Source organism: Malaclemys terrapin, chromosome 1, assembly GCF_027887155.1.
Source record: "Malaclemys terrapin pileata isolate rMalTer1 chromosome 1, rMalTer1.hap1, whole genome shotgun sequence".
In the NCBI taxonomy this organism is placed as follows: domain Eukaryota; kingdom Metazoa; phylum Chordata; order Testudines; family Emydidae; genus Malaclemys; species Malaclemys terrapin.
In genome coordinates this window covers 224160537-224168975 of record NC_071505.1, presented here as the reverse complement: position 1 = coordinate 224168975, position 8439 = coordinate 224160537, and the positions used below count along the sequence as shown (strand labels likewise).

Genomic DNA, 8439 nt, shown 5'->3' with positions numbered 1-8439 from the left:
TACAAAGCAGCAGCTCTCAGTGGCTGCCAGAAGACATTACTACTAAGAATTTTCACTTATGGTGAGAAGAGGTGGATGAAAAATTTCGAGATATATATATAAATAAAAAATGTGGATATTTTTTACAAAATATTTTTAAAAAACTTGAAGACTTTGTTGATGTTTTTCAACAAGATGTAAGACATTGGAAAGGGATATAGTTTTACAAATCTGAAAGGTTCATTGCAGAGCTAGTGAATGAATGGCAGAAGAGGTGTTTTCATGTGTATTTAAACACTTAAAATAAACACAGTAAAACGTGAAGGCTGGCAATTGAAATCTCAATTGTTTGGTAGGTGTCACACTACAAGTATGCTGTGACAGGTTAGACCCCTCCCCCCCCGTCCAGGATGCCACCTGATGTGCTGGGGTTCCACTTCACTTTTGTTCCACCAGCCTGGGCTTCCTCACCCTGTCCTTGCTGTGCCAGGCCCTCAAGCCTTCTCTAGCACACACACACACAGGTAAGGCCACACCCAGCTGCAGACACAGACTGAAATCACCTCTCTGTGGGAGGATTTACCCTGCACTCACATGAACACCTTCTTTGGGCCCGGAGTACCACTGCTGCTCGAGGACTGCTGCTCCGGGACAGTGCCCAGGACCGCCGCTGCTCCAGCGGTGCCTGGGGCTGCCCAAGCAGCAGTTGACCTTGGGACTGCCCCAGCTGCTCGGCCAGCCCTGGGGTAGCCGCACTGGCCGCTGCAGAAGTCATGGAGATCCTGGAAAGTCATGGAATCCTTAATTATTGGCCCTGGAGAAAGGGTGTGATTTTGTAGTTAGAGCACAGGAATGGGAGCTATTCACTTTGGCATCAGCTCTCTGACATGTCTTTCAACTTGTCTCTCTCTCTCTTACATAGTTTCCTTATATACAATATGAGAAGAATAATATGTACCTCACAAGCATTTTGTGAAGCTAAATTAATACTTGCAAAGGGCTTTAATATCCCTTGATAGAAGTTACTATGTAGATGTTCGGTAGGAGTATTTTACCATACTCACAATAGGATGAACATTAAATTGCATCTATGATTCTCTCCTTCCCTGTTTCCTACAGTGTGTTTCTAATTAATTAGAATCGAAAGTCCTACAGTAGTTGATCCAGTACAATTGGAAGGTTTAAACTACATTATTTCTCTTAAGCTTATCTTTGCATACGCATGGACTATGAAAATTTGTTTGCCTTTGTTTCTTTATGTATAATATTACTTATGTGTATATATATATAGAGAGAGAGAGAGAGATTTTGAAGAAAGATATTGTAGTCTTTTTTACATGGTTTTATCTGTAGGGGCTGTATGCCAAGAACAAATGGTGCCTTTTCCTTCCCCCCTCTGTCATTCCTACAGTTAATGGGAGTGGACTTTCCACCCATATAGTGGTGATAAGTGCATGCAGCCAGCTTGTTTGAAATCTGGAGGCAGAAAGTGAAACAGCCTGACGAGAGGTAAAGTATCTTTTTCAAATGTCTCTCCTATGTACTTATACTGTAAGATCTTTGGAACAAGGGACTGCTATATTTTTCTGTCTTATGCAGCCGTAAGCACATTTTTGGCACTTGATAAATTAATAATAATAATGTACCAAAATGTCTTATTTTCCTCAGTAAAGTGAAGCAGTTTATATTTTATAACAAAAAAAGGAAGGTGGTTGGTGAAAGACTCTGATAAGCCAAATCTACAAAAGATAATCTGGCAACCATAATGACAAACTAAGGTTGTAACATGAGAATGCACTGCGTTAGTACAGTACTGTAATATGCTATTAAGTTTCCTGCCTAGAATGGGTTAAAAAGAACATAAAACGTTGTCTGGTTTCGGAAAGCAGTAGGAACCAGTGAGAAAGTGGTGAGACCATGAGTTACACTGTTTCCCTGCTGTGCTGCAGTGTGATTTTTTCCCTCCCCACTTAAATCCTTGTGTGTTCAAAAAAGTGATATTAAAAGAATGTGTAATTTTGATTAGAAATTCTGTTTAAAGACTCAAAAGCTGCTGGGCTGCTAAAGAGTTGTAAAATAAGCTCTTTAACAAACCTCTGGTTTTAAAGTAGCTTTGCTGACTCTGAGTGAGTGGGTTATATTGGGGGGGAGGGATAGCTCAGTGGTTTGAGCATTGGCCTGCTAAACCCAGGGTTGTGAGTTCAATCCTTGAGGGGGCCACTTGGGGATCTGGGGCAAAAATCAGTACTTGGTCCTGCTAGTGAAGGCAGGGGGCTGGACTCGATGACCTTTCAAGGTCCCTTCCAGTTCTAGGAGATAGGATATCTCCATATTGTATAATGTAAGCTAATGCAAGCCCATTGGTTCAATGGAGGAAATACATGAGACTGAGAAATTTAATTATTTAAATTACATACATACATACATACATACAATTACATAAATTAGTAAAGTTAGACTCTTTCTTCAATAATCCCATATGCCCTCAGGTTTACTGAGGCTAATGAAAGTTAAGGTCATGTATTGTGGGGAATATCCATTAATGGAAATAATTGAGACAGAGAACTGGGTGTGGGTAGAAGAGCAGCAATGGAAAGTATGCCCTTCAGTACCCCTGTACTCACCCCTTACACACTATTGCAATAATATTTGTGCAAACTATGCCTTGTGAGATATCACATGAAAGCTAATAATATGTGAAGTTATGAATTCCCTCTGTATGATGTTACTAAAACACACTTAAGGCCAGACAGCCTTGCCCAGGTAAAGGTGATAAACAGGTCTGTCCTAGATAAACAAATGTGGGTTTACCTCAATTTACGTGTTAACAGTAAACAAGGCCATCAAGTTAAACCTGCAGGGGTTATCTGATCCTGAATTCGAAAGACAGAGAATTAACATGGCTCCTGCACCCCAGAGAGACACAGGAGCCTGAATCCCCAGGAGACATTCCTGACTTGTAAGACAAAGGTCATGGCTACACTTGCAGATGTCAGGGCCGGCTCCAGCTTTTTTGCCGCCCCAAGCGGCGAAGAAAAAAAAAAGAAAAAACCTGATTGAAGCAGAGCGATTGAGCCGAAGTGCCGCCGAAGAGGAAGCAAGGCACTGAAGGATCCGCCGCCGAATTGCCACCACAGACCCAGACGTGCCGCCCCAACAACGGACAGATTGCCACCCCTTTCTATTGGCCACCCCAGGCACCTGCTTCCTTTGTTGGTGCTTCCTTTGTTGGTGCCTGGAGCTGGCCCTGGCAGATGTAGAGCGCTTTGAGTTAAACCAGCTCTCAGAGATTGCAGCAGGGAAAACGATGCCGTGTGTTTACACTGTCAGCTGCAAGCGCAGTAGCGTGGCCACATTAGCAGCTCTTGCAATGCCACAGAGAGCAGTGCATTGTGGTAGCTATCCCAGTGTGCAAGTGGCTGCAGGGTGCTTTTCAAATCGGGGGAGGGGTGGGAAGAGATGGGGTGGGTGGAGTGTGACAAGGAGTTTGTGTTTATGTGGGGGGAGAGACTGTGTTTTGGGGGGCTGAGAGTATGTCAGCATGCTGTCCTGTAAGTTCAGACAGTGGCAGAGGGAAGGGGAAACCCTGATATCAGCTCCCACCCCCGCCTCTCTCTCTCACACACACACACACGCACAAACACAGCACATTCCACAGTAAAGGTTTGCTTTGTCCCAGAGCAGATAAGCATGCCGGCTGTCAGAAATGGAGGTTTGAAAGGGGATAGCCGCATGTCTTCAGCCGAGTTCAAAACAGTGAGAAAAGTGGCCACTTGACTTTGAGGGATTATGGGACGTTTCTGGAGGCACAGTGCAGTAATGCAACACATCGTCCACACTGACGCCCTGGCGTTTCAGCCAGGGTGCAGCAAGCTTTATGCTTCTCATGGAGGTGGATTGCCAGGGGCGCTCCAGCTGCAGAGTCCAGGCACTCGTGTCTTGCCAGTGTGGACACCTCAGGAGTTAGGGCACCTGGGGCTGATTTAATGCACTCTAACTTGCAAGTGTAGACAAAGCCAAAGACATTCCCCTTGGGGATATAAGGAACAGAGAGAGATTCCATCTTTACCCTTCACCTTAGGGGACAAAGAAATCAAGCAATTTGATCTCTGAAATGGGTTGTGGCCGGGCCAGTCAGTAAAGAACTTGAAAGGAGAGTGGGGATGAGAAAAACCATCTTGTTGAGGCAACAGTAAAACATACTGTTGTTAATACTTGTGCTTCAGTCAAAAGGAGAAAAAAACCTCTCACAACTTTATCATGAGTCTCCTGGTATTTGATGTTTTACTTATTAGCTCAGCTCTTTGTCTCATATATTCAAATTATTTCCTCATCTCAACTTTTTCTTTTTTTTCTTTTTTTCTTTCTTTCTTTCTAGTAAGACTCTAGCACAAATGGTTGCAGAAAAAGGCTGGAAAAAACATGAACACTAAATGTTCAAATCCTAGATGACAATTAAAAAGACACCAAAAATACTATTTTTAAAAAATCTTGTGATTTTGTGGGCCTGACTCGTGATTGAGTGATTGGGGCTGGCAATATTAAAGATTTAAAACTCAGCATTTAGTTATATAAATTACCGCCAACTATCTCTTCTGTTAAGTTAACCTTCCCTGTTCCCTTTTTCAAAGTTTTATACATTTAGGGCTATATTTTCAAAAGCTTTGTATATCTAAATTGGGAGTTTGTGCCCCTGAAATCAGGCACAAAGTGCCTCTAGAGCATTTTCAAAGAGTGCAGAAAAATAGCTAGTGAATTGGCTCTGCCTAGATGGGTGTGCCCAGAAATATGTACCCACCATGGAATTTTCACAGGGTTGCACCAAGGGACATCATTTCTGAAAAATTTGGGAGGGAGGGCAAACTTGTGTCAGCATATAAAACGCGGTGTGTCCCAAAGAGCATCATAAATGAGAAAAACTAGGCAGTTAATACTTTCCTAATGACCATGTCCAAAGCCAGAGGAGAGGGGGGGAAGATGTGAGGCAGACAGTGGAAGACATAATAGAGCATTTAGACTTATGAAAAGATGGGATGAGGGGAACCATAGTCGAGGGAGAAGGCCAATATCCATCCATAGCACCTGGATGCACCTGGACATAATTGTAAAGGCTCAAATATGTTATTCCTCAGATTATGTCCATGGCAACTGCCACCAACCCAAACAAGCTCCCCTGCATTGCCTATTTGGGCCAGCTGTTTAACATGCACAAACCAGACAGAACAGTCCATCACTTGCAAATGGGGCATGGTCACTGGGCACATACTCATAGCACATTTTGGGCCAAGTCAAACTGAGACAAGAGAAGGAAAGGAATTTGTGGGGTCATTCTGACCACGTAGAATGACATGTGCTGCTGTATAATGATTCATTAAGGAGAATCAAAGGCCCATCTCATAAACATTATTGAAGAATCAGTAAAAGTAGTGGCCTAACCAGGTTGAAAGTTTATAATTTTTTCAAAATTATGGCATAAACAAACAAAAAAATACTGTCTTAAAAATATGTTCCATACAGCTCTATTATTGGCGAAGTGTTAGCAGGATGCAAGCTGCACCGTAGACACAAACTGCCTGAATCCTTTTTAAGATATTAGCAAAACTCCATTAACTAAGCCAGTCAAACCATTATTGCTGCAGTAATCCCCCCCCTCCACACACACACACATACACACAATCTAAAAAAGTAAATATCATGACTAATAGAAACTACCTAATGAATCCCCACTATTAAGGAATTCTGTTTTATTAAACATGGGAAAAAGTCAGTAAAATGGAAAGTTTTTTCTTCCTCTTATTGTGCCGGTGTATGCTTATAAAATTTGCAGATTACATCAAGGTGGGAGGGGTTGAAAGCACTTTGGAGGACAGGATTAGAATTCAAAATAACCTTGACAAATTGGAGAATTGATCTGAAGTCAACAAGATGAAATTCAATAAAGACAAGTGCAAGATACTTCACTTTGGAAGGAAAAATCAAATGCACAACTACCAAATGGGGAATAGATGGCTAGGTGGTAGTACTACTGAAAAGGATCTAGGGGTTATAGTGGATCACAAATTGAATACGAGTCAACACTTTGATGCAGTTACGAAAGAGGCTAATGATTCTGGGATGTATTAACAGGAGTGTCGTATGTAAGACACAGAACGTTATTGCCCTCCTCTACTCAGCACAGGTGAGGCCTCAACTAGAGCAGTGGTTCTCAACCAAGGGTACGCATGCCCAGTGGGGTACACAGAGGTCTTCCAAGGGGTACATCAACTCACCCAGATATTTGCCTAGTTGTACAACAGGCTACATAAAAAGTACCAGTGAAGTCAGTACAAACTAAAATTTCATACAGACAATGGTTTATTGTGCTCTATATACTATACATTGAAATTTAAGTACAATATTTATATTCCAATTGATTTATTTTGTAATTACATGGTAAAATCAGAAAGGAAGCCATTTTTCAGTAATAGTGTGCTGTGACACTTTTGTATTTTTATGTCTGATTTTGTATTCAATAATTTTAAGTGAGGTATAAACTTGGGGGTTTGCAAGACAAATCAGACTTCTGAAAGGGGTACAGTAATCTGGAAAGGTTGAGAACCACTGAGCTGGAGGTCTGTGTTCAGTTCTGAGAGCCACACTTTAGGAAAAATGTGAACAAATTGGAGAGAGTCAAGTGGAAAGGAACAAAATACTGAAAGGTTTGAAAACCTGATCTATGAGGAAAGGTTTAAAATACTGGGGATGTTTTGTCTTGAGAAAAGAATACTGAGGGGGGATCAAATAATACTCTTAAAATATGTTATGGGCTGCTATAAAGAGAACGGGGGATCACCTTTTCTTCATGTCCATTGAAGGTAGGAGAAGAATAGGCTTAATCTACAGCACGGAGATTTAGATTAGATATTAGGAAAAAACTTGCTAACTATAAGGTTATTTAAAGTCTGGAATAGAGTTACAAGAGAAATTGTGGAATCCCATTCATTGGAGGTTTTTAAGAACAGGTTGAACAAACACCTGTCTGTGCTGATCTAGGTTTATTAGTCCTACCTTAGCTCAGCGCGCTGGACTTGATGACCTCTTGAGGTCCCTTCCAGTCCTACATTTCAATGATTCTGTGATCACCCCTGCACTTGCTGACATGCAAATGGAGACAGAGGACTTTTCCTGACTGCCAAAAAAGGTTTATATTTTATCCTGGAATAACTAATACATCTGAGCTATGCTGAAATGAAAACACAGTTAAGATTAGGCATTTTAGCTTTACTGCACGGTAAACATGCCAACATCAACCTAGAGGGGTTATAGATAGAGCCCTACCAAATTCACAGCCATGAAATCTGATCTCCCACTATCTGGTCTTTTGTGTGCTTTTACCCTATACTATAAAGATCTCATGGAGGAGATGAGCATTTCTCAAATTGGGGGTCCTGACCCAAAAGGGAGTTGTAGGGGGGTCACAAAGTTATTTTAGGGGGCTCCCAGTCAGCAGCTGACACTCTCCAGCTGCCCAGCTCTGAAGGCAGCACCACTGCCAGCAGCACTGCAGAAGTAAGAGTAGCAGTACCGGAACTTCCTCTACAATAACCTTGCGACCCCTGCCACAACTCCTTTTTGATTTAGGACCCCTACAGTTCCAACACCATGAAATTTCAGATTTAAATAGCAAAAATTGTTAAATTTATGATTTTTAAAATCCTATTCTGTGAAATTGACCAAAATGGATCATGAATTTGTCAGGGTTCTAATTATATGGCAGTTTTCCTCATGGTTTACCTCACAGTGAAAGTGGGTGCCTAGTCTTCTCTGTTTTTTTACCTCAAGATAGCTCATGCATGTTAGTTACTCCCAGGTTTAAAAAAAAAACACCTTTTTTAGCAGTGGGGACCAGGGCAGATACAGAAGTACTGGTTAAGGAGATTAAAGGCCATCATACAACAGGAGTTACATAGAAGTGGCACACAGCTGCATAAGAAGAGCCCCATCCACAATTAATGCTAGGTGTTTTAGAAAAGATAAAAGGATGTCAGAAGCTGAACAGCATGGGAGTAATAGTGCTAGAAATTGTAAGTAAAACCTGTACAGGGATGTGGACTTTCTCCTTGATAAATCTGAAGACTTAGAAAATAGGAGTACTCTCTTGAACATATCTGATGTCCCCGAGGACACAGAAGGAAGGTGAAAATATAATTTCCTTTGTCCAAAACTCATTTAAGGATATTTTGAAAAAAGATAAAAATTCCCTAGTTGTTGAATTCTAACACACCCACAGAGTACTTCAGTCCAGATAATGAGACCCCAAGAGCAATTATTGAGAAACTGCTCAGCTTCCAGAAAAAAAATAAAGTAATACTAAGGGAAAGCAGGACAATGGAAAAGGTGTCTTTTCAGAACAGTCAGCTTTTTTTTTTTTTTTTTTTTTTTTTTTAATGCCTAGGCTTTGGTATAGAAACATTCAGAAGG

The 8439-nt window shown here is 41.4% G+C and overlaps 1 protein-coding gene across 1 annotated transcript in view; it reads left to right on the top strand.

The window, feature by feature from the left end:
- The first annotated feature begins 451 nt into the window (after window positions 1-451).
- Window positions 452-8439, top strand: part of STS (steroid sulfatase) — a 153667-nt gene continuing 145679 nt past the window's right edge. Inside the window, exons 1-2 of the mRNA XM_054008226.1 lie at window positions 452-503; window positions 1391-1488. The gene's annotated coding sequence lies outside the window, so the exon portion shown is untranslated. The remainder of the gene's footprint in view (window positions 504-1390; window positions 1489-8439) is intronic.